Source organism: Triticum dicoccoides, chromosome 5A, assembly GCF_002162155.2.
Source record: "Triticum dicoccoides isolate Atlit2015 ecotype Zavitan chromosome 5A, WEW_v2.0, whole genome shotgun sequence".
Lineage (NCBI taxonomy): Eukaryota > Viridiplantae > Streptophyta > Magnoliopsida > Poales > Poaceae > Triticum > Triticum dicoccoides.
The window spans coordinates 315218005-315237966 of NC_041388.1; positions in this window are offsets into that span (position 1 = coordinate 315218005).

Below are 19962 nucleotides of genomic sequence, written 5' to 3' on the forward strand. Positions count from 1 at the left end.
CAACCGCGTGTGTAGCCATGATGGTCTCTTCTCGGCAGAGCCCGGGAAGTGAACATGGTTCTTGTGTTATGCTTGAACGTAAGTAGTTTCAGGATCACTTCTTGATCACTTCTAGTTCACGGCCGCTGCTTTGCTTCTCTTCTGGCTCTTATTTGCATAAGTTAGCCACCATATATGCTAGTGCTTGCAGTAGCTCCACCTCACTACCTTTTTCCTACCCATAAGCTTAAATAGTCTTGATCGCGAGGGTGTGAGATTGCTGAGTCCCCGTGACTCACATATTACTTCAAACAGTTGTAGGTGCCGATGATAATCGTGCAGGTGACGCAACCGAGCTCAAGGAGGAGCTCGATGAAGATCGTGTTCGTTGTGTTGTTTCGTTTTCTTTTTGTTCAGTAGTGGAGCCCAATCGGGGCGATCGGGGACCTAGAAATAGGGGTGGTCTTTCTTTATTTTGGTTCCGTAGACGGACCTTGATTGTATTATGGGTGATGTAATGCTATATTCATGTATTGTGTGAAGTGGCGATTGTAAGCCAACTCTTTATCCCTTTCTTATTCAGTACATGGGATGTGTAAAGATTACCCCTCTTGTGACATGCCTACAATGCAGTTATGCCTCTAAGTCGTGCTCTGACATGTAGGAGATATAGCCGCATCGTGGGTGTTACAAGTTGGTATCAGAGCCTTCCCCGACTTAGGAGCCCCCTGCTTGATCGAATCACTGGCGTTGTTGAGTCTAGAAAAATGTTTTGAGTCTTATAGGATTATATATATCGGAGAGTAGGATTCTTTATACTACTTAGTCCCTTCGTCGCTCTAGTGAGGTATCCTGACGTAGAGTTTTGACTCTTCTCTCCTAAAATTTCACGAATTGTTTTTAGGATCACGCGGGTATCTTGGAATTGTTCTGATGTTTTTGTGACGAGAACATTGTTCTTGGTGCCTCATGACATTTAGGGGTTGTGGCAGTGTCCCGGGGAGTTGAGCTCTAAGGTATTGTCGTCACAATTTTATCGTTGTAGTTCTGGAATACCTGAGTTCGCCGACATCAAAAATCTCTTTTATGCAGTTGTTGGTGAGATAACCTCGACTCCACCCAGTACTGGGGCGGGAGTTCGGGAGTATTGCCATAACTCGTATAACGGATGCTTTTCAAAGGTTGAGGTAAATGAGTTCCGAAGGTTTCTTGGTTATGTGTTGAAGGATGGATACAGCTGGATGTAGGATTTGCTAGTTTTGGGTGAGATATTATGCTTCCCCTGTATCCCCAACACCTGATTGCATAACCAGAAAGTTTCGGGAGTTTATAAGTGGGAATTCAAGTAGCTCCTAATAATATCTTTTTGACAGATGCATGATATGAGATTGGGGTTCGACGTCTAGTGGTCCACCCATCCATGGTTGGTTTTATAGTGGTCTCGTTGTGTCTTAAAGAGTCCTTGGCTATGCTGACTCGGGGATGCTTCGTATGTCATGTGCACTGCCTTGTACATGATGGTGTTGTACGATCGAGCCCGTGTGGGCCCCACCACGAAAACTTCGGACGAAATCTCTATCATATGTTTGTTCTGGCTTATTTTGCAAGCCAATCCTTTGTTTTGTTTTCAGTTGTGGTATTCGAGTTACTTCGAAGTCAAATGTTGATTCCATACCTTCCTTAAGCAGTGTCCTCATATTTCTATGTGAATACTAATCCTTCATGATCATCAAGATTGTTTCAACCGGTGTGTTTCTCTTCAAGTGGATCCGATCTTTTCAACATCCACAAGATCAACTCTAAGTTTTCTCAACGGTGTTTGCTTCATCCGTGCCAAGTTGCCTTTGTTTTTACCACCCTCCCACCCTTTTTCTTCAAGGACTCATATATCTTAATCAAGTATCCTTTTATTGATGTGAAGTCTCTCCATTATTTTCCGTTCATGTTCTTACCCGGTGTTTCTAATGAAGATGCTCTACCCGTTCATCATTCTTCATTCTTTTCTTCTCTGGTGGATTCAATTCAAGCTTTCAGTGTTGATTATATTCCTTTTCATTGTCGCAAATGCTTTCTCATGCCGGTGCACCTCTTAATCATCCACTCCTCACTATTCATTTGCTCTGGAGTGTTGAAGATATCTCGAAGATTCGTGCTTCCACTCTGTATTCGTTCAAGCCTTTTCGAGATTGTTATCTCATTCAAGCCATTTAATTCAACCGGCGCAATCTCTCTTTCAAATCTTTCAATGATGTTTCTTTGAGTGGGCCCTAACCCATAGGTCTTTTCCCAGGATCTTACCTGACTCTTCTTATTTTCCCGGAGCTATCCTCAAATTTCTTTTCGAAGTTTGACGTAAGAATGATTTGTCATCAGTCAAATGCCTTTCTCCAAGATCTTTCAAATTCTTTTCATCGTTGGTTCAACCTTTCTAATTTCCATTCCGGGTGGCTCAACAATTCAAGGTGGTGTTTCTCATCATCATTATCAACATTTGAAGACCAAAGAAGAGTTTTCCTCCAAATCTTATCAGTTCTCTCAAAGATTCGTGATTCTAGTTTGATGCCACCCTCTCATAAATAGTTTTCGATTGCGAGAATTCTTTTCACCCATCCGGAGTAATTCATGAGTCTTTTCGGTTTGTTTCTCTAGAGCCCATCATCTCAGAATTATTCATTCCAGCCTTCAGCTCTCGTTCTCCAAATCTTACCGGTGCATCGCTCAAGTATTCTCTAGTCAGTTCATGAGCTCTTCGTTTCACTTGTACCAAATTCCCTCAAGTATCTTCATTCGTTCTCTAATTCTTACTGGTGATTCATCCCTTTACTTCGTTCATTTTCAATCCTTACAGTGGTTCGTTCAAGATTTCTCTTCCTTCGTTATCATATTAATTCATTAGTTCTTTCCAATCCTACCGGTGGTTCGTCGAGACCTTCCCAAGATTGTGCTATATCTCTTCTTAATCCTTTCTACGAGAGTAAGTGGTATGCCAAATCCGTTTGCTTGTCATCAATTTAATTGGTGAAGGATAAGCATAATGTAATTCTTATTCTTGTTTCATCAAGTAAATTCAATTCCTTATTCCAGAGGCTCATCAAGTTCTCGGTTTCAATTGTTTCATCTTTCTTTTCCCGGAGTTCCAAGTTTTCCACATTATATCGTCGCGAAGATCCATCTAAATCATTGCAGGTTTCACCTTGTGTTTTCAACTTCTCTTTCCTTTCGTTTGGTCATTCTTTTGTTACCGGAGTTCTTCATGGAGGCTCTACATGATGGTTCATCAATGATTTAATTCCATCTCGAAGTGTTCATCAAGATTCTTTTCAGAGGAGCTCAAGCATTCTTCACCTTGAAATCCGGAGTGCAATTGTTTCTCCCTTATCTTTTGAGCTGGTGTTATGCCACTCTTGACAATTTGAGCTCGTGTTTCATGATTCACATGCTGTCAAGAATGAGATATTTTAAATCCACCAATCTCTTCATTGGAGTTATCTTGTGTCATGTTTCACCTATAGCCTTCCCTAAGGATTGTTGCTATTTATGGTGCTCATAAATGACCCAAGTTTTTCTTTCATCCTCCCGGTGATATAAGCTTCTCGTCTCCTTGTTCATATCAATCCAATTTATCGTTTCCGTTAGTGGCAGGTTGTCACCTCATAATCTTGAGATGTTTTCTATAAGTCCATATAAAGCTTATCCTTTTCGTTGTTGGTTCTCCAACAACTCCGTTATAATTTTCTTGGAAGGGTGATCTTCAAGCTCATTTGTGGCATAAGTTTACCTTTTCTTCTCCATCTTTTCATTTCAATGATCTATATTCTTTCTTCTTACGGAGGCATTGTGATGTGGCTCTCTTCGACCCATCATCTTGTTTTGTCAAGATCATGTTCAATTCCTTCCAGTTACAATCGGAGTGCTTCCCAAATTATATCATTCTTATTCCTTCTCTATCTTATTTTAGCCGGAGTGTTGTGTCTATCATTCCTATTCTAACCGGAGTCTCATCCAAGTTCTATAATTTTGCCAAGTGCATATTCTATGCCCGGAGTGTTGTCGTAACTGATCTTTATTGTTCCTTGTGCATATCGTTTCAACTGGAGTGCTTGCATGTACTTCTTGTCCACTGCAACCTTTTTCTTATGTCTTTCAACCTACAAGGTTTCGTAATGTTCCTTGTTCCTCTTTTCTAACGGAGTGTTTTCAACTTTGTTCATCTCTGTTGTATTCTTCTTTTCAATTTGTTCAACCTCTCAAGGTTCTTTGGTTTCACTCGTTTGTCAAAGAAGCAACTTAGTTTTACCTCTTCTCTTCCTCTTCCGTTTCCCCGGTGCCATCCTAGATCTCGGGACGAGATCCTCTCGTAGTGGTGGAGTGTTGTGACGCCCCGAGACCAATGTGCCAGGTGTCTCCCAGTTATTCGCCGCCGTTGCCATGTCTTTCGCTTACATCTTGCATCTTGTCTTATCATCATATGAATTGCATCATCATGTTTTCAAAACTTGCATCCGTCCCGGTCTCCCCGTTCCTTCTATTGTCCGTTCTGAGCCTAGACACGCTTGCACGCGCCTGCGGCATGTCCGAAATATTATTTTATAATTGGCCGGAAAATTTCCTCGGAATGGGTTGAAAGTTGACATGCGGTGTTGTTATCTTTTCAGTAGGCCGCCTGCCAAATTTCATCTCATTCGGAGTTCGTTTGACGCCCCAACGATTAACTATAGCGGCAGTATAGCCTGTCATACATCGGACGTTTCCGGTATCCGGAAACATGTGCCGGGCTTTCCCTTTCTTTCCTCCCTAGACCGTCTACACAGTCCACTACATACCGCCACGCCCAACCTAACCTCTCTCGTCCGCCCCCGGCCCTCCTCTCGCGCGCGTCCGAAAGCTGTCCCGGACCCGATCCGGACAGTTGTCACCGTTGGACTCAGAACATCCCCAAACATCTACAAAACATCTTTGTTTTTCTTTTTGGACTTCCCAACCTAGTTTTTCTTGAACCACCCGATTTTGATCGGAGGGTCCCAATCTACCCTAAACTCCCCTATTTCCTTATATAAAACTACCTAGCCTATTTTTGGATAAACCCTAAAATCTACTCCCTCCGTTCCAAAATAGATGACCCAATTTTGTACTAACTTTGTACTAAAGTTAGTACAAAGTTGAGTCATCTATTTTGGAACGGAGGGAGTAGCTCCCTTGTCCCATCACTCGCCGCCACCTTCCAAATCCTCCTCGGGATCCCTCCTGATCCACCCACCTACCCCATCATTTTTCCCCAATGGCCCAACCAGCACTCGAGGCATCCCCTCGATTCAACTCCACCTCTCCTCCCTCCATGGCGCCGTCGCAGCCGGCGAACCCAGCCACCAGGACCGGCCTCCTCCCTGTCCTTCCTCCTCCTTCCCGAGGCTCCTTTTCTTCTCTAATATCTCTCTCCCTCCCGTTCCTCTCACAGGAGCTCGCCGTGGAGTTGGAACAGCGCCGCCGTCGAACTTAGTCCGCGGGCACCGTTGACCGGATCCAGTGATGGACGACCTGATCCACCCGTTTTGCCGCCCGTCGGACCTCCCCCCAGTCTGCTCCCGTCCAAGTCCGCCTTTGCTTGCGTGGCCGATGCCAAGTCCCTGTCGCCACCCCTGTTTTCCCCTACTTCGAGCGGACGGGACGATGCGCCCCTACTCCTTGTGTGGACCGCTCCAGCGACCGCGCCCGTTGACTCCGCCGTTCCCAAGGCCCTGCATCCTCTGCCCGTGAGCACCTTTGCTGCAGCCTCCTCGACCCGGATGCACGCCGTCGCCTTCCTCTGCCCTCACCATAGTCCCGCCGGTGGGCAGCACAAGCAGCGCCCGCATCCTGCCAGAACCGTCGCCCCAGGTGGATTCACTCCTCCTCGTCACCCTCCTTCACCTGGAGCCGCCGGAATCGCGCCAAGTCCGCCGCTGTCGTCCAAGTCCCTCGCTGCAACCTCTGCTTACCCTGCTTCGAGCAGTTCGAGATCGAGCCCACTCGCCCGCTTGTTGATCGTGCCCCATCGACCGCGCCACCGCTGCCACGCTTCGGCCTCACCTGCCGGCCCAGATCCCCCGGCCCACCGCTCTGCTTCCCTTCGGCCCGTTGCCCAATGTGAGAAGCCACCATTTTTCCCCCGCCCCGTGCGCTGCATACTATCCTGCGCCCAGCAATTTCGGCCCACTTATGTTTTTTATAGATCTGCGTTTTTCCTATTTATCCAGAGATAGTTGTTTTACAGAAAGCCCTCTTACTTCATTCATTTAATAACTCACCAACCATGCATCACATGTAAAAACTTAATATATGAAACTTGCTTAAAATTTTGTGTAGATTAATAATATCCAACTTTCATCCATGTTAAAAATGTTTAAAATGATGTTTTCTTATATTTTTGCTAAATGGCATGTTAAAATGATTTAATTCATAACTAAGTAATCGTAGCTTCAAACTTAAGAAACATTATATGTAAATGGGGTAGAAAATGCCTAGTTTAACATGCTGGCAGTACCTTGCATGTTTAATAACTCTAAAATTGTGTATAGGGCAGAACAGTACCAAATCCATATTTTGCACATGAGGATTTACCGGAAATTGTTGTTTGATGTTTCCGGCCTCTTTTAAACTTGCCTAGTTAGGTAGTTTTATTATGCTTCACCTATTGCCATGTTTAACAACATTTAATATTGTTGGGTACATAAACGAGAGAGAACTAAATAATTGATGTGGTGTTCCGTCAATATGCAACTCGTTGCATATTGAGCTCCACTTAACTTGTAGTTTTGTTGTGCCCTTTGCCATCCCAGGCATATTTAAACTGGACATGCATCATACTTGATTGTGCATCATGTCATGCTTATGTAGTGGTTGTTTACTATGTTGTTTGCTTCTTTCCGGTGTTGCTTCTTCGGGTTAGTTCCGATAACATCGCGTTTGTGAGGATCCGTTCGACTACGTCTGTTTGTCTTCTTCATGGACTCATTCTTCTTCCTTGCGGGATCTCAGGCAAGATGACCATACCCTCAAAATCATTTCTATCTTTGCTTGCTAGTTGCTCGCTCTATGGCTATGCTGCGATATCTACCACTTGCTATATCATGCCTCCCATATTGCCATGTCAAGCCTCTAACCCACCTTGTCCTAGCAAACCGTTGTTTGGCTATGTTACCGCTTTGCTCAGCCCCTCTTATAGCGTTGTTAGTTGCAGGTGAAGATTGGACTTTGTTCCATGTCGGAACATGGATATTGTTGGGATATCACAATATCTCTTATTTAATTAATGCACCTATATACTTGGTAAAGGGTGGAAGGCTCGGACTTATGCCTGGTGTTTTGTTCCACTCTTGCCGCCCTGGTTTCCGTCATACCGGTGTTATGTTCCTTGATTTTGTGTTCCTTACGCGGTTGGGTGTTATGGGAACCCCTTGACAGTTCGCTTTGAATAAAACTCCTCCAGCAAGGCCCAACCTTGGTTTTAAGATTTGCCACCTAGCCTTTTTCCCTTGGGTTCTTCAGACACAAGGGTCATCTTTATTTTAACCCTCCGGGCCATTGCTTGTCTAAGTGTTGGTCCGAACCTGTCAGCAGCCGATGGCCACCAGGGGCAACTCTGGGCTGGCCTACCGGAATCTTGGACAATCCGGTGTTGCCCTGAGAATGAGATATGTGCAGCTCCTATCATGATGTCAGTGCATCGGTGGCTTTGCTGGTCTTGTTTTACCATTGTTGAAATGTCTTATAACCGGGATTCCGAGTCTGACCGAGTCTTCCTGGGAGAAGGAATATCCTTCGTTGACCGTGAGAGCTTGTGATGGGCTAAGTTGGGACACCCCTGCAGGGTTTTGAACTTTCGAAAGCCATGCTCGCGGTTATGGGCAGATGGGAATTTGTTAATATCCAGTTGTAGAGAACCTGACACTTAACGTAATTAAAATCATCAATCGCATGTGTAGCCGTGATGGTCTCTTCTCGGCGGAGCCCGGGAAGTGAACACGGTTCTTGTGTTATGCTTGAACGTAAGTAGTTTCAGGATCACTTCTTGATCACTTCTAGTTCACGAACGCTGCTTTGCTTCTCTTCTCGCTCTTATTTGCGTAAGTTAGCCACCATATATGCTAGTGCTTGCTGCAGCTCCACCTCACTACCTTTTTCCTACCCATAAGCTTAAATAGTCTTGATCGTGAGGGTGTAAGATTGTTGAGTCCCCGTGACTAACAGACTACTTCAAACAGTTGTAGGTGCCGATGATAACCGTGCAGGTGACGCAACCGAGCTCAAGGAGGAGCTCGATGAAGATCGTGTTCGTTGTATTGTTTCGTTTCTTTTCGTTCAGTAGTGGAGCCCAGTCGAGGCGATCGGGGACATAGCAATAGGGGTGGTCTTTATTTATTTTGGTTCCATAGTCGGACCTTGATTGTATTATGGGTGATGTAATGCTATATTCATGTATTGTGTGAAGTGGCGATTGTAAGCCAACTCTTTATCCCTTTCTTATTCAGTACATGGGATGTGTAAAGATTACCCCTCTTGGGACATGCCTACAATGCGGTTATGCCTCTAAGTCATGCTCCGACACGTAGGAGATATAGCCGCATCGTGGGTGTTATAGGGGCGCTTTCGGAACTGTCTCCCCTTGGTTCGGTACCCTTTTAGATAGCACCTCGACGTCGTCCGTAGGGAGGGGGGAGGAGGCGGTCGAGAGTGAATCGTTGTTCATCTCCGACGGGCCCAAAGACTCATCCGAAGAGGATAGGTCGATACGGGCTTTGGAGGGGCTGCATGATCATGTTCGGCATGATAAGAAGTAATAAAATAAAGCATACCAAGAATTATTGCGGTATCTGGATACTTGCAACTTCGCTAGGGGCTTGTCCCTGGGTAACCACTCCTCGTCACTAAAAGCGGTCGCCATGGAGCAGTCCGGAAGGAGAGTCCTTCCCTTCTTGGACCCTTCGGGTTCCCCTGACAGGGCGGCCTTCCTTTTCTTGTGTCCCCCGGCTGGGGGGAGAACGTTCCTCTTCCTCCTCCTCGTTTTCGTGGGATGAGGGAGCCTCGGTGTTATCAAACGATGATTCTGATACGACCTTGCGCCGGAGACCTTTCCTGGTCCCCGTGGCCTTCTTCTTGGCCTTCTTCTCCGGCGCCTCATAGGGCGCTGAAACCAGCATCTCCATTAAGAGAGCACTTGCTTGATCCTTGGGCAGTGGGGCCGTACAGTCAATCCGCTACGCTGTCGCGACCCATTCCTGTTAAATGGTGTGGAATCTTAGATCCCCCACATGATTATACTAGGGAAAGAAATGTCTTAGGAGATATAAGAATCTTACCGGATTGGCAGGGCGCTTTGCGTTGAGTCCGCGATCCTCGGTAAGGGGAGGGGTACCTCGGCAGACTTGAACAGCACCCTCGAGATGTCCTGGTGTGTCATGTCGAAGAGCTCTCGCAGCGTCTGGTGCTTAGCCAAGTCAAACTCCCACATATGGAATGCCCGTCTTTGACACGGGAGGATCCGGCGGAAGAGCATGACCTGGACCATGTTGACAAGCTTGATTTTCTTGCTTATCATGTTTTTAACATAGTTCTGGAGTACGGTCAGCTCCACCGATGAATCCCAGGATAGGCCCTTCTCTTTCCAGGAGGTGAGCCGCGTGGGGATGCCGGATCGAAATTCGGGGGCCGCCACCCAGTTGGTGTCACGCGGCTCAGTGATGTAGAACCACCCTGATTGCCACCCCTTCACTGTCTCCACATAGGAGCCTTCAAGCCAGGTGACGTTGGGCATTTTTCCCACCATGGAGCCTCCACACTCCGCTTGCTGGCCGACCACCACCTTCGGTTTAACATTGAAGGTCTTCAGCCACAGACTGAAGTGGGGCTTGATGCAGACGAAGGCCTCGCACACGACGATAAACGCTGAGATGTTGAGGATGAAATTGGGGGCTAGATCATGGAAGTCTAGCCAGTAGTAGAACATGAGCCCGCAAACAAATGGGTTGAGGGGAAATCCTAGCCCGCGGACGAAATGGGTAAGGAATACAACCCTTTCGTGGGATTCGGGGGTAGGGACGATCTTCCCCTCATCTAGGAGCCGGTGCGCGATGTCCGCGGCCAGGTATCCGGCTTCCCGGAGCTTCGTAATGTTCTCCTCCATAACGGAGGAAACCATCCACTTGCCTCCCGCTCCAGACATGTTTGGAGTGGTTTTACGGAGAAAATGCGAACTTGGGCGCTGGAGCTCAAGTGCGCAAGAATGGATGGGCACGGAAGAAGAAGGCATGGATGAAAAGGAGGAGTCATTGTCCCTTTATAAGGGCGGAAGAAGCTATGTGCCTCCTCACTTGCCTGGTAAACTCACTTATTCCCCAAGCACCGTAATTGATGGCATGGTTGGGTTACCCACACCCGTATTGATGAGAATCCCGTGATAAGGGGACACGATCTCTGCTTCGACAAGACGTGCCAAGAAAACCGTCTCGCAATACGTGTAGTAGCTGGTTGAGAAAAACGGTTCGAATAATGACCGGGCCGTGGAGTGATCACGTTATGAAAAGTTGTCAGCAGATTAGATTTGTGGGAATATTATACTCTCTACGGTGGTATGTGGAATTTGTTTTGCAGAGCCGGACACGATCCTTGTGTTCAAAATCTTCTATGGAGTATTAGGAGAAGGAACCCGCCTTGCAATGCCGAAGACAATCTGCGCGCCGGACTCATCGTCATTGAAGCCTGGTTCAGGGGCTACTGAGGGAGTCCTGGATTAGGGGGTCCTTGGACAGCCGGACTATATACTTTGGCCGGACTGTTGGACTATGAAGATACAAGATTGAAGACTTCGTCCCATGTCCGGGTGGGACTCTCCTTTGCATGGAAGGCAAGCTTGGCAGTTCGGATATGTAGATCTCCTCCCTTGTAACCGACTCTGTGTAACCCTAGCCCCCTCCGGTGTCTATATAAACCGGAGGGTTTAGTCCGTAGGACAATAACAATCATAATCATAGGCTAGCTTCTTGGGTTTAGCCTCTATGATCTCGTGGTAGATCAACTCTTGTAATACTCATATCATCAAGATCAATCAAGCAGGACGTAGGGTATTACCTCCATTGAGAGGGCCCGAACCTGGGTAAACATTGTGTCCCCCATCTCCTGTTACCATCCGCCTTAGACGCACAGTTCGGGACCCCCTACCCGAGATCCGCCGGTTTTGACACCGACAAGCGTGTCGTCCAAGCTGCAGCAATCGACGACCCTGACAGCCAGGGCGAGCGCCCTCCTGAGGCCACCCCCAAGAAGAAGAAGCAGATGCGCCACGCAGGGCCTCAGGCAAGCGGCGCCTCGTCAGGATCGGCGCCCGCGCCTGGGGCGCCTCCCTCCATCGCATAGTAAAGCGCGCCCAACGCCCCTCTCAGGCAGAGCTCAGGGGCTCTCTTCTGGAGGGCCTCAGACATTACCAACATCACGAGGGAGGCGCTTGGGCACCACTTGGAGGTGTGCTTCACGGGACATTTCCCTCAGGAGAACACAGGGCAAGGAGTGCCTACCGTTTAGGAGTTCATCACCAAGACCAGTCAGGAACTACAAGACGCAAGGGCCATGCGCGGCAGCCGCCGCTCACCAGGCGCAGCTCCCCATCCAGGCGAGGATGTCGGGCTGCGCGTCTGCATTGTCATCCCAGGGCTCAACCCGGCCGCCTCTCAGGAGCTATTCTGGCCTTCGCGCGTGGGACGCTGCGAGGGCCCACCTCACAGCTACGTTCGCATGCCTTTTGGCCTGCCGAGCGTGGCGACCGCCTATCAGTGCAATCTACGGAGCATCCTTGTGGCTCAGGAGGTCAGGCACCACGCTGCGCTGACGGAGATGAAGACGGTCCTCAAGGAACCACCTGGACCCCCAGAGCCTCCCGAGGCTCAGGGCCCCGGTGGCTCATGAGGGGTAGCCCCTTCGCCGCGTTCCTTTAGCTGCCCCAACTCTCCTTCATCAACAGTACCAGGTGACATTTTCCAACTTCATTCAGCTGGGAGCGCCCCCAGGGCTGCATCATTCCCAGGCCGCGTGGGTCCGTCCCTGTGGCATGTATCCCTTTTTATGTCTTTAGCTTACCTTGTTGGGGGCGCCCCTCAGGCTGCATCATCCCCAAGCCGCTTGGGCCTGACCCAGTGGCATGCATCTTCCCTACATTTACTTAAGCCTGCTGCTTCCATGCTTAATCTATGTGTGACTATCACCTGCTTGATTGTCACCCATCACGGGGGCCACGCGTCGATCGTCTTTCTTCAGGACCCTTCGCATGAGTAAGTTAAGCACGATGTCTGTGCTCGGGCCCGTCCCTGCAGTGTCGATAAATCCAGCGGCTGAGCTCTGTCTGGCGTGCCGGCCCTGTTCACATCACCTCCCGGGGCCGTTGGTGCTTATCTTTCTCACGCGATAACCTCAGGAGATTCGTTCGGCGCAGGTTGTCTAACCACCTCGCAGGACCAAGACAGTGAACAAGAACCAAGAGCAGGCGCAACCCGCCATGAGGTAGGGCCTCGTGAGTCCCGCGCCGGCTAACGAGTGCCCAGACACACCTCGTCTAGCCCTGCCGTGCAAGCCACATGTTAGGGCGGGGCTATGCACGCCCCGGGGGCTCTCCTCAGTAGGGAGTCCCCTCTCATGCACTAGAAGCGAATCAGCAATCACCACAGTGACCGGTGCCCTTCCTCGTGCTAACTTGCAGGAACTTCCTGAGGGCCACAATAGGCGGTACCGCGGACTCTCCCTCTTCTCTCATGCGATTTGCTTGCGTGTTAAAAGGGGGGCTCCTAAGCATCACGCCTCAGGAGCTCTTACTGGCTCTCCAGCCCTCACCCCCTGGCCTTGACCATGGCACGCGACCTGGCATACCAGCGGCGGCTGAGATCGCTCGAGGGCCGGGACCTGAGGATGCAGAGCACTAAGAAGAACATGGAGGGGAGGGGGAGAACCGCACGGGCCTGACCAGGCTACACTATAGTGGCCGACGTACGAGTTCGGCACGACTCGAGGAGCTGACCCCAGGCAGCCAAGATAAGTTCTTGCTCTGGATCCACTAGTCGCTACGGCACGAGACCCTCGCTCACTCCTTTCGCTGCCCTGCTGCAGCAATGTTTTCTTCCTTTCCCATCCTAAGACAGCTGCTTGCACGCTAAAGGGGTCCTCTTAAGCATCGCGCCTCAGGAGCTCTCACTGGACCTCGGGCCGCTCACCTCCTGGCCTTGACCACGGCCTGTGACCTGGCATATCAGCGACGACTGCAACCTGCCTGGGAACCGGGACCTATGAGCGTAGAGCACCAAGCTATCACGGGATTGGAAAGGGGATGCCGAGCCTTGACAGGATATGCGCGCACAAATCTTCATAATGAGGGCTATGTTGACAAAAGGCATTAAAGACGCTATACATGCCCCCACGGGGTTCATTTCTTGATTCCTCGTAGGGACTCGACAAGTCGGGCAGCTGCCGAGGCAGCATGGGGAAGCGGAGATGCCCATGTCCAATCAACTGCCACGCGTCGACCAAGGCCGTAGGCTATTGGGGCCCGCGGCGCTCTGCACTTCACCTTTGGCTTCGCCTCGAAGCCAAGCCCCAGCACGCCTTGGGCCCGGGGGCTACTATCGGCGTTCTGGGAACGGGGGTCCCCAGACTTGCCTGCCTGCAGCCCACGGCATGGCTTTGCTAGCAGGCCTCTACGGCCCATCTTCATCAACAAGGCATTCAAGACCTTCGCGAGGGGCCAAGCCTCGCGAGGCGGATGATGCAAGACCTCCTCAGGAGCGGCCTCCCCAGGCAGGCTCGCGAGGGGCAGAGAGATCAAGGCAAGGCAAACCTTGCGAGGTTCTCATGATGTGAGCCATGGCGATCGAGACCAGGCGGGCGCTAGCGTGCGCATCGTCCTTTTTTCCTCTTTGGTGCTAAGGGGGCAAGCGCAGGCGCGGAGTACCGAGGCATCAAGCAAAGGTTTCCATATCGGTGCAACGAGACCAAGACCAGCAAGACGGCAAGATGGAGGTCACCATGGAGCCCAAGGTGGCGTCACCACCAGAGCCTTTTGCAGGCGAAGAACACTTTTGTCAGGATAAGCTGTACTAGTTGTCCCCCTTCGCATTGGCCGTTGCGGCATCCCTTTCCGCTCAATATTTGGGAAGAGGACCAAGGCCACTATAAATAGAACTAGCCACCACCGTAGCCGGGGGCAACGTCATCAGAGACTAGGGCGACCTCATCTTAGACTAGAACTAGTTCATCCCCACAATCACATCCACAAAACACAAGAACACCTCAACCTCAGGAGGTTGTTCTTCTGTAGTATCGAAAGTATGTCTAGAGGGGGGTGATTAGACTACTTGACCAATTAAAAATCTATCCTTTTCCCAATTTTAGTCTTTGGCAGATTTTAGCTATCTTAGCACAAGTCAAGCAATCTTAACACAATTCAAGCAAGCATGCAAAGAGTCTATGAGCAGCGGAAAGTAAAGCATGCAACTTGCAAGAATGTAAAGGGAAGGGTTTGGAAAATTCAAACGCAATTGGAGACACGGATGTTTTTGTCGTGGTTCCAATAGGTGGTGCTATCGTACATCCACGTTGATGGAGACTTCAACCCACGAAGGGTAACGGTTGCGCGAGTCCACGGAGGGCTCCACCCACGAAGGGTCCACGAAGAAGCAACCTTGTCTATCCCACATGGCCATCGCCCACGAAGGACTTGCCACACTAGCGGTAGATCTTCACGAAGTAGGCGATCTCCTTGCCCTTACAAACTCCTTGGTTCAACTCCACAATATTGTCGAAGGCTCCCAATTGACACCTAGCCAATCTAGGAGACACCACTCTCCAAGAAGTAACAAATGGTGTGTTGATGATGAACTCCTTGCTCTTGTGCTTCAAATGATAGTCTCCCCAACACTCAACTCTCTCTCACAGGATATGGATTTGGTGGAAAGAATATTTGAGTGGAAAGCAACTTGGGAAAGGCTAGAGATCAAGATTCATATGGTGAGAATGGAATATCTTGGCCTCAACACATGAGTAGGTGGTTCTCTCTCAGAAAATGTGTATTGGAAGTGTAGGTATGTTCTGATGGCTCTCTCCATGAATGAAGAGTGGGCGGAGGGGTATATATAGCCTCCACACAAAAACTAACTGTTACACACAATTTACCAATCTCGGTGAGACCAAATTGAGAAACTCGGTCGGACCAATTTAGCAAACCTAGTGACCGTTAGGATTTTCGGTGGGACTGAGATGCAACTCGGTAGGACCGATATGCTTCGGGTTAGGGCATAACGTAATCTCGGTGTGACCGATTACACAAACTCGATGGGACCGATTTTGGTAATAAGCTAACCAGAGAGTTGGTCAGGTAAACTTGGTGGGACCAATCGCTCATTTCGGTGGGACCAAAATGTTACAAAAGGGAAACAGAGAGTTTACATTGCAGTCTTAGTGAGACCGATCTCTCATCTCGGTAGGACCGAAGCGTTACGAAGGGAAACAGAGAGATTACAATCCCATCTCGGTGTGACCGAGATACCTATCGGTGAGACCGATTTGCCTAGGGTTTGTGGCAGTGGCTATGACATCTGAACTCGGTGGCGCCGGATAGGAAGAATTGGTGGGGCCGAGTTTGACTTTTGGTTTCGGTCATATGTGGATGTGGGAAGGTAGTTGAGGGTTTTGGAGCATATCACTAAGCACTATGAAGCAAGAACCTCATCAAGCAAAACCTCATCCCTCCTTGATAGTATTGGCTTTTCCTATAGACTCAATGTGATCTGGGATCACTAAAATATAAAATGTAGAGTCTTGAGCTTTGAGCTTGAGCCAATCTTTTTGTCCTTAGTATTTTGAGGGGTCCACTTTCCTCATCCATGCCATGCCATTCATTGAGCTTTTCCTGAAATATTAATCTTGGAATAGCATTAGCTCAATGAGCTATATGTTGTTAGGAATTACCAAAACCACCTAGGGATAGTTGCACTTTCAGTCTCCCCCTTTTTGGTAATTGATGACAACATATAGATCAAAGCTTCGACGAATGATAATAAGAGTGAAAAACATTGTCGCTTTGAGAAGTATGTGAAAAGCAAGAGCTCCCCCTAAATTTGTGCACAGTTTATGATTTGCTTTGGACTGCAAATGCGCAGAGGATTAGGCTCATGGGTTACTCTTCCATGTCACATACATCTTGGTGGAGTGCTCAAAATGGTAATAATTAAATACACACACTCATCACCAAGCAAAGTGAATGATCATATAGGGATAAAAGGATAATGTCATCCAACAAGCATTAATGTAGCATATGATCAAACACACATGATCATCCAAGTATCACACAGACAGAAAGTATCTCAATCAAGCAAATAAAGTTCAACCACCAAAGCAAGAGAGAATAAAAAAAGTAGCAACGCTCTCTCTCGAAGCCTATGATCTATAAATTTTTCTCCCCCTTTGGCAACAAGTTACCAAAAAGTTCCTAGAAAATGCATAGCACTAAATCGTCTCTCATGCTTGGTCTTCAGGTGGTGGTGTCCGGATAACTCCAAGAACGAAGGCTTCAGTCGATGTAGATGGAGCTGGTGGAGTAGGTGCTGGAGCTAGTGGCACTGAAGCTGTAGCTGGTGCAGATGAAGTTGCTCTGGTGTCTGGAATAGGCACTGCAGCTGATCTCTGAGCTCTAGGCACTCTGGCAAATGCATCAGTGGTTGTCTTGCCCTTCCTCTCCTGCATATCATCGTGAAGTTGCTCCACAACAGACTGGATCTCAGTTACCTTCACATCCATGTCATAGAACTTTTGCTCCACGATCCTTTCCAAGCTCTCCTAGTTTTGAGTCAGGGTGGCCAGCCCTTTCTCAATCCTTAGAGTGGATGCAATCAAGTAGCCAAGCTGATCTTGCTTGCTCTTCAGAAGATACTGAGATGCCTCTTCCATGGTTGGCATCTTTGCAGCTTTCTCAGCCTTTGCCTTCTCCCTCTTTGCTTGAACGTGCACAGAAGATGGTTCATCCTCATTCATGACCACTTGGTTGTCCTCAAAATCTGGATGGATAGACATGTGCTCCTTGTCCAACAAGTATGTGCCAGTGCCCATCTTGGAGTTAATCAACTCCTGGATCTGTGGTGCATACCCACAGCTTCTCTTTTGGTCAGCAGCTGTCCTCTTGATAGTTTCAACTATAAGACTCATGACCTTGAACTTTTGTGGCACATCAAATATATGTAGCAGATTGATGGAGTGGCCTCTGATCATTCTGTGATCACCAGACTTGGGCAGAAGAGTGTGCCTAAGGATCCAATTGATAGTAGGTAGTCCTGACAGCAGGTGTTTCGCTGATCCAAATTGGTGAGTCTCAAGATCTGCATCGGGAATCTCCTTGTACATGCTAGCCATGGAGTTGTGATCCTTCTTCTTCTTGGAATAGACATCCAAGTCATCTTCATTCTCCTCGGGAGCATTGATCAATTCAGCCCATTCTGCTACTGTTGACTGGTATCTAGTGCCTTCACACATCCAGACTATCTTGCCATCTGGGTAGAAGTGAGCTGTGGAGTAGAACTGCATGATAAGCTCATCATTCCACTTTATGAGCTTCTGAGCCACAAACTCATCAACTCCACAAGCCTTGAAACTGCCATATACTCCTGGATAATGTTCTTCATTCTCCTTGATGTACTCCCAGTTGACCCATCTCATGTCACATATTATTGGTTTCTTGTCAAGCAACACTGTCTCATAAAAATCCTGCTGTTCTTTGGTATGGAACCTGTAGTCCACAGCAGTTCTCCTTCTGGTGGCATATGGATCTGACCCTCTCCATAGCCTCAAACCTGAGTCCTTCCTGATCTTCATGTTTTTCTGCTACAGGATGAGCAACATTATGATCTGGAATTTTTTTCTTTAACTTCCTCAAAACATGTGTCTCATCATCTTCTTCTTCAGCAACAATTTCAGGCACTGGGGCCTTGTTTTTCTCAGCAGCTGGAATGTTCCTGGTACTCCTCTTTGGTGCAGTTTTGGGTTTTGGAGCAGCTGGCTTGGAAGTTCCTTTGGGCTTAGATTGAGCAGCCCCGGATCTTATGGCATCTCCCATAATCTTTTGTGCCTTAGGTGATGGTGCATCATCTTCTTTCTCTTCCTCTTCTTCAGAGTCTTTCATGATTGAAGATCTCCCAAGCACTCTGGCAGTGGTCTTTTTGACCCTTTCCTTCCTTTTCTTTTCTGCCACAACCTGCTTTTTGGGTGCAGATCCCAAAGTTTCTTGAGTGGATGCTTTGGCTTTAGACATTGGACCTCTCTTGGCAGAAACCTTTTGCTTCATTCCTGGCTTGGTGGCAGCAGCTGTGCCATATTCCTTCTTCAGGACTTTCCTCTTTGAGGTGGTTTCTTCTTCCTCAGCCACATAGTCCTCATCCTCTGACTCTGAGGTTCTTTTCTTGCTGGCCTTGGTGGCAGCCTTTGGCAGATTGCTTGGTGTGCTCCTGCTGCCATCATCTGAGCTGCTAGAGGGACTAGTGCCCTCACTCAAGTGAACCTGCTCCTCTAACTTGTTCTGACTGTCACTCTGATCTGACATGATGCAAACACTGACAGCAGACCCTGTGAATAGATTATAGATGAGGTAGAGTGGATGAGCATCACAAACTACAGAGGTTTTTGCAAAATAATGAATTAAAAACTTAGTTTTAGTTTTCCACAGAAAGCATTTCGGATCTACCGATTTGCAAACTCGGTGATACCGAAGCAGCTTTTGGAACCTAAACTAGTGAACTCGGCAGACCGAGTCACAGTTCGGTGGCACCGAGACTGCTAGGGTGTCACAAAGTGCTGAACTCGGTCACACCGATTTGCAATTCTCGGTCAGACCGAGAATCACATGTGCAATGGCATGAGCCAAATCGGTGAAACCGATTTCATCAACTCGGTCGGTCCGAGATGGTTTCGGCGAAAACCTAACCCTAAATTTTCATTTCACGACTAAACTACAGAGTGTTTTCGATGGATAGAATGATCTCAATCATGGCAAGATACATGGCAAAGCAATGTGCTGGGGAATCAGAGTTAGAACAGCACAAAGTTCAAGTCCATACCCTAGTTCGGCGATGAACTTGCTACGGCGACAACGGCGGGGATGATTCCCGTTAACGGCGGCGGAGACCAGCGGCAGGAGGCAACTGGCGATGAGGAGGACGATCCAGAGACCCTGGAGGCAGAGCGGGCTAAGCGCGTGCAAAAGAGTTTAGAGAAAATTTCCAAAATTTTGCCCGTGGGTATATATAGCCCGACCCTGTCGGTGGGACTGAGTGGAACAACTCGGTGGCACCGAGATGCATAACTGCAAGCAATTGCTGCAACTCAGTGTGACCGACAAGTTCAAATCGGTTGCACCGAGATTGAAAACCTAGATCGACTTAGTGATCTCGGTATGACCGAAATGGGTGAATCGGTCAGACCGAAACGCACAAAGAAGTTTTGGAAGTTTAAGTCTATGACGAATCGGGGACTCCGAGTGCTCCTCACACTGAGTGGTTCGAATATGACTTGATCAAATTTTGTGATGTAGCATGAATAGAGTTTGAGACGAGAAAAGCATAGATAGCTAGAGAAAGTTCTTAGACATTCTTTTCCATCCACTTGGCCAAAAGAAAAGGAAACCAATCAATCAAAACAACAAGTGGATGTCCTCGAATGAGTAAATTATGCAACCAACATGCTCACACAATAAAATGACAAATGAAATATGTGGCAAAGCATGCACAAACAATTCTAGCATCTATCAATCAATTGGCGATGACTAGGTCATCTATATATGAGTATATTGACTTGGGAGTCAAATGAGAACATTTGATCATAGGTCATACTCATCGTTTAAGCACAAGTGGGGTTACCACTTTTACATAAAGCGTTATTGTGTTCACACCATTAGAGTTGCTTTAACTCAATTGTTAGAGTAAAGCTCCC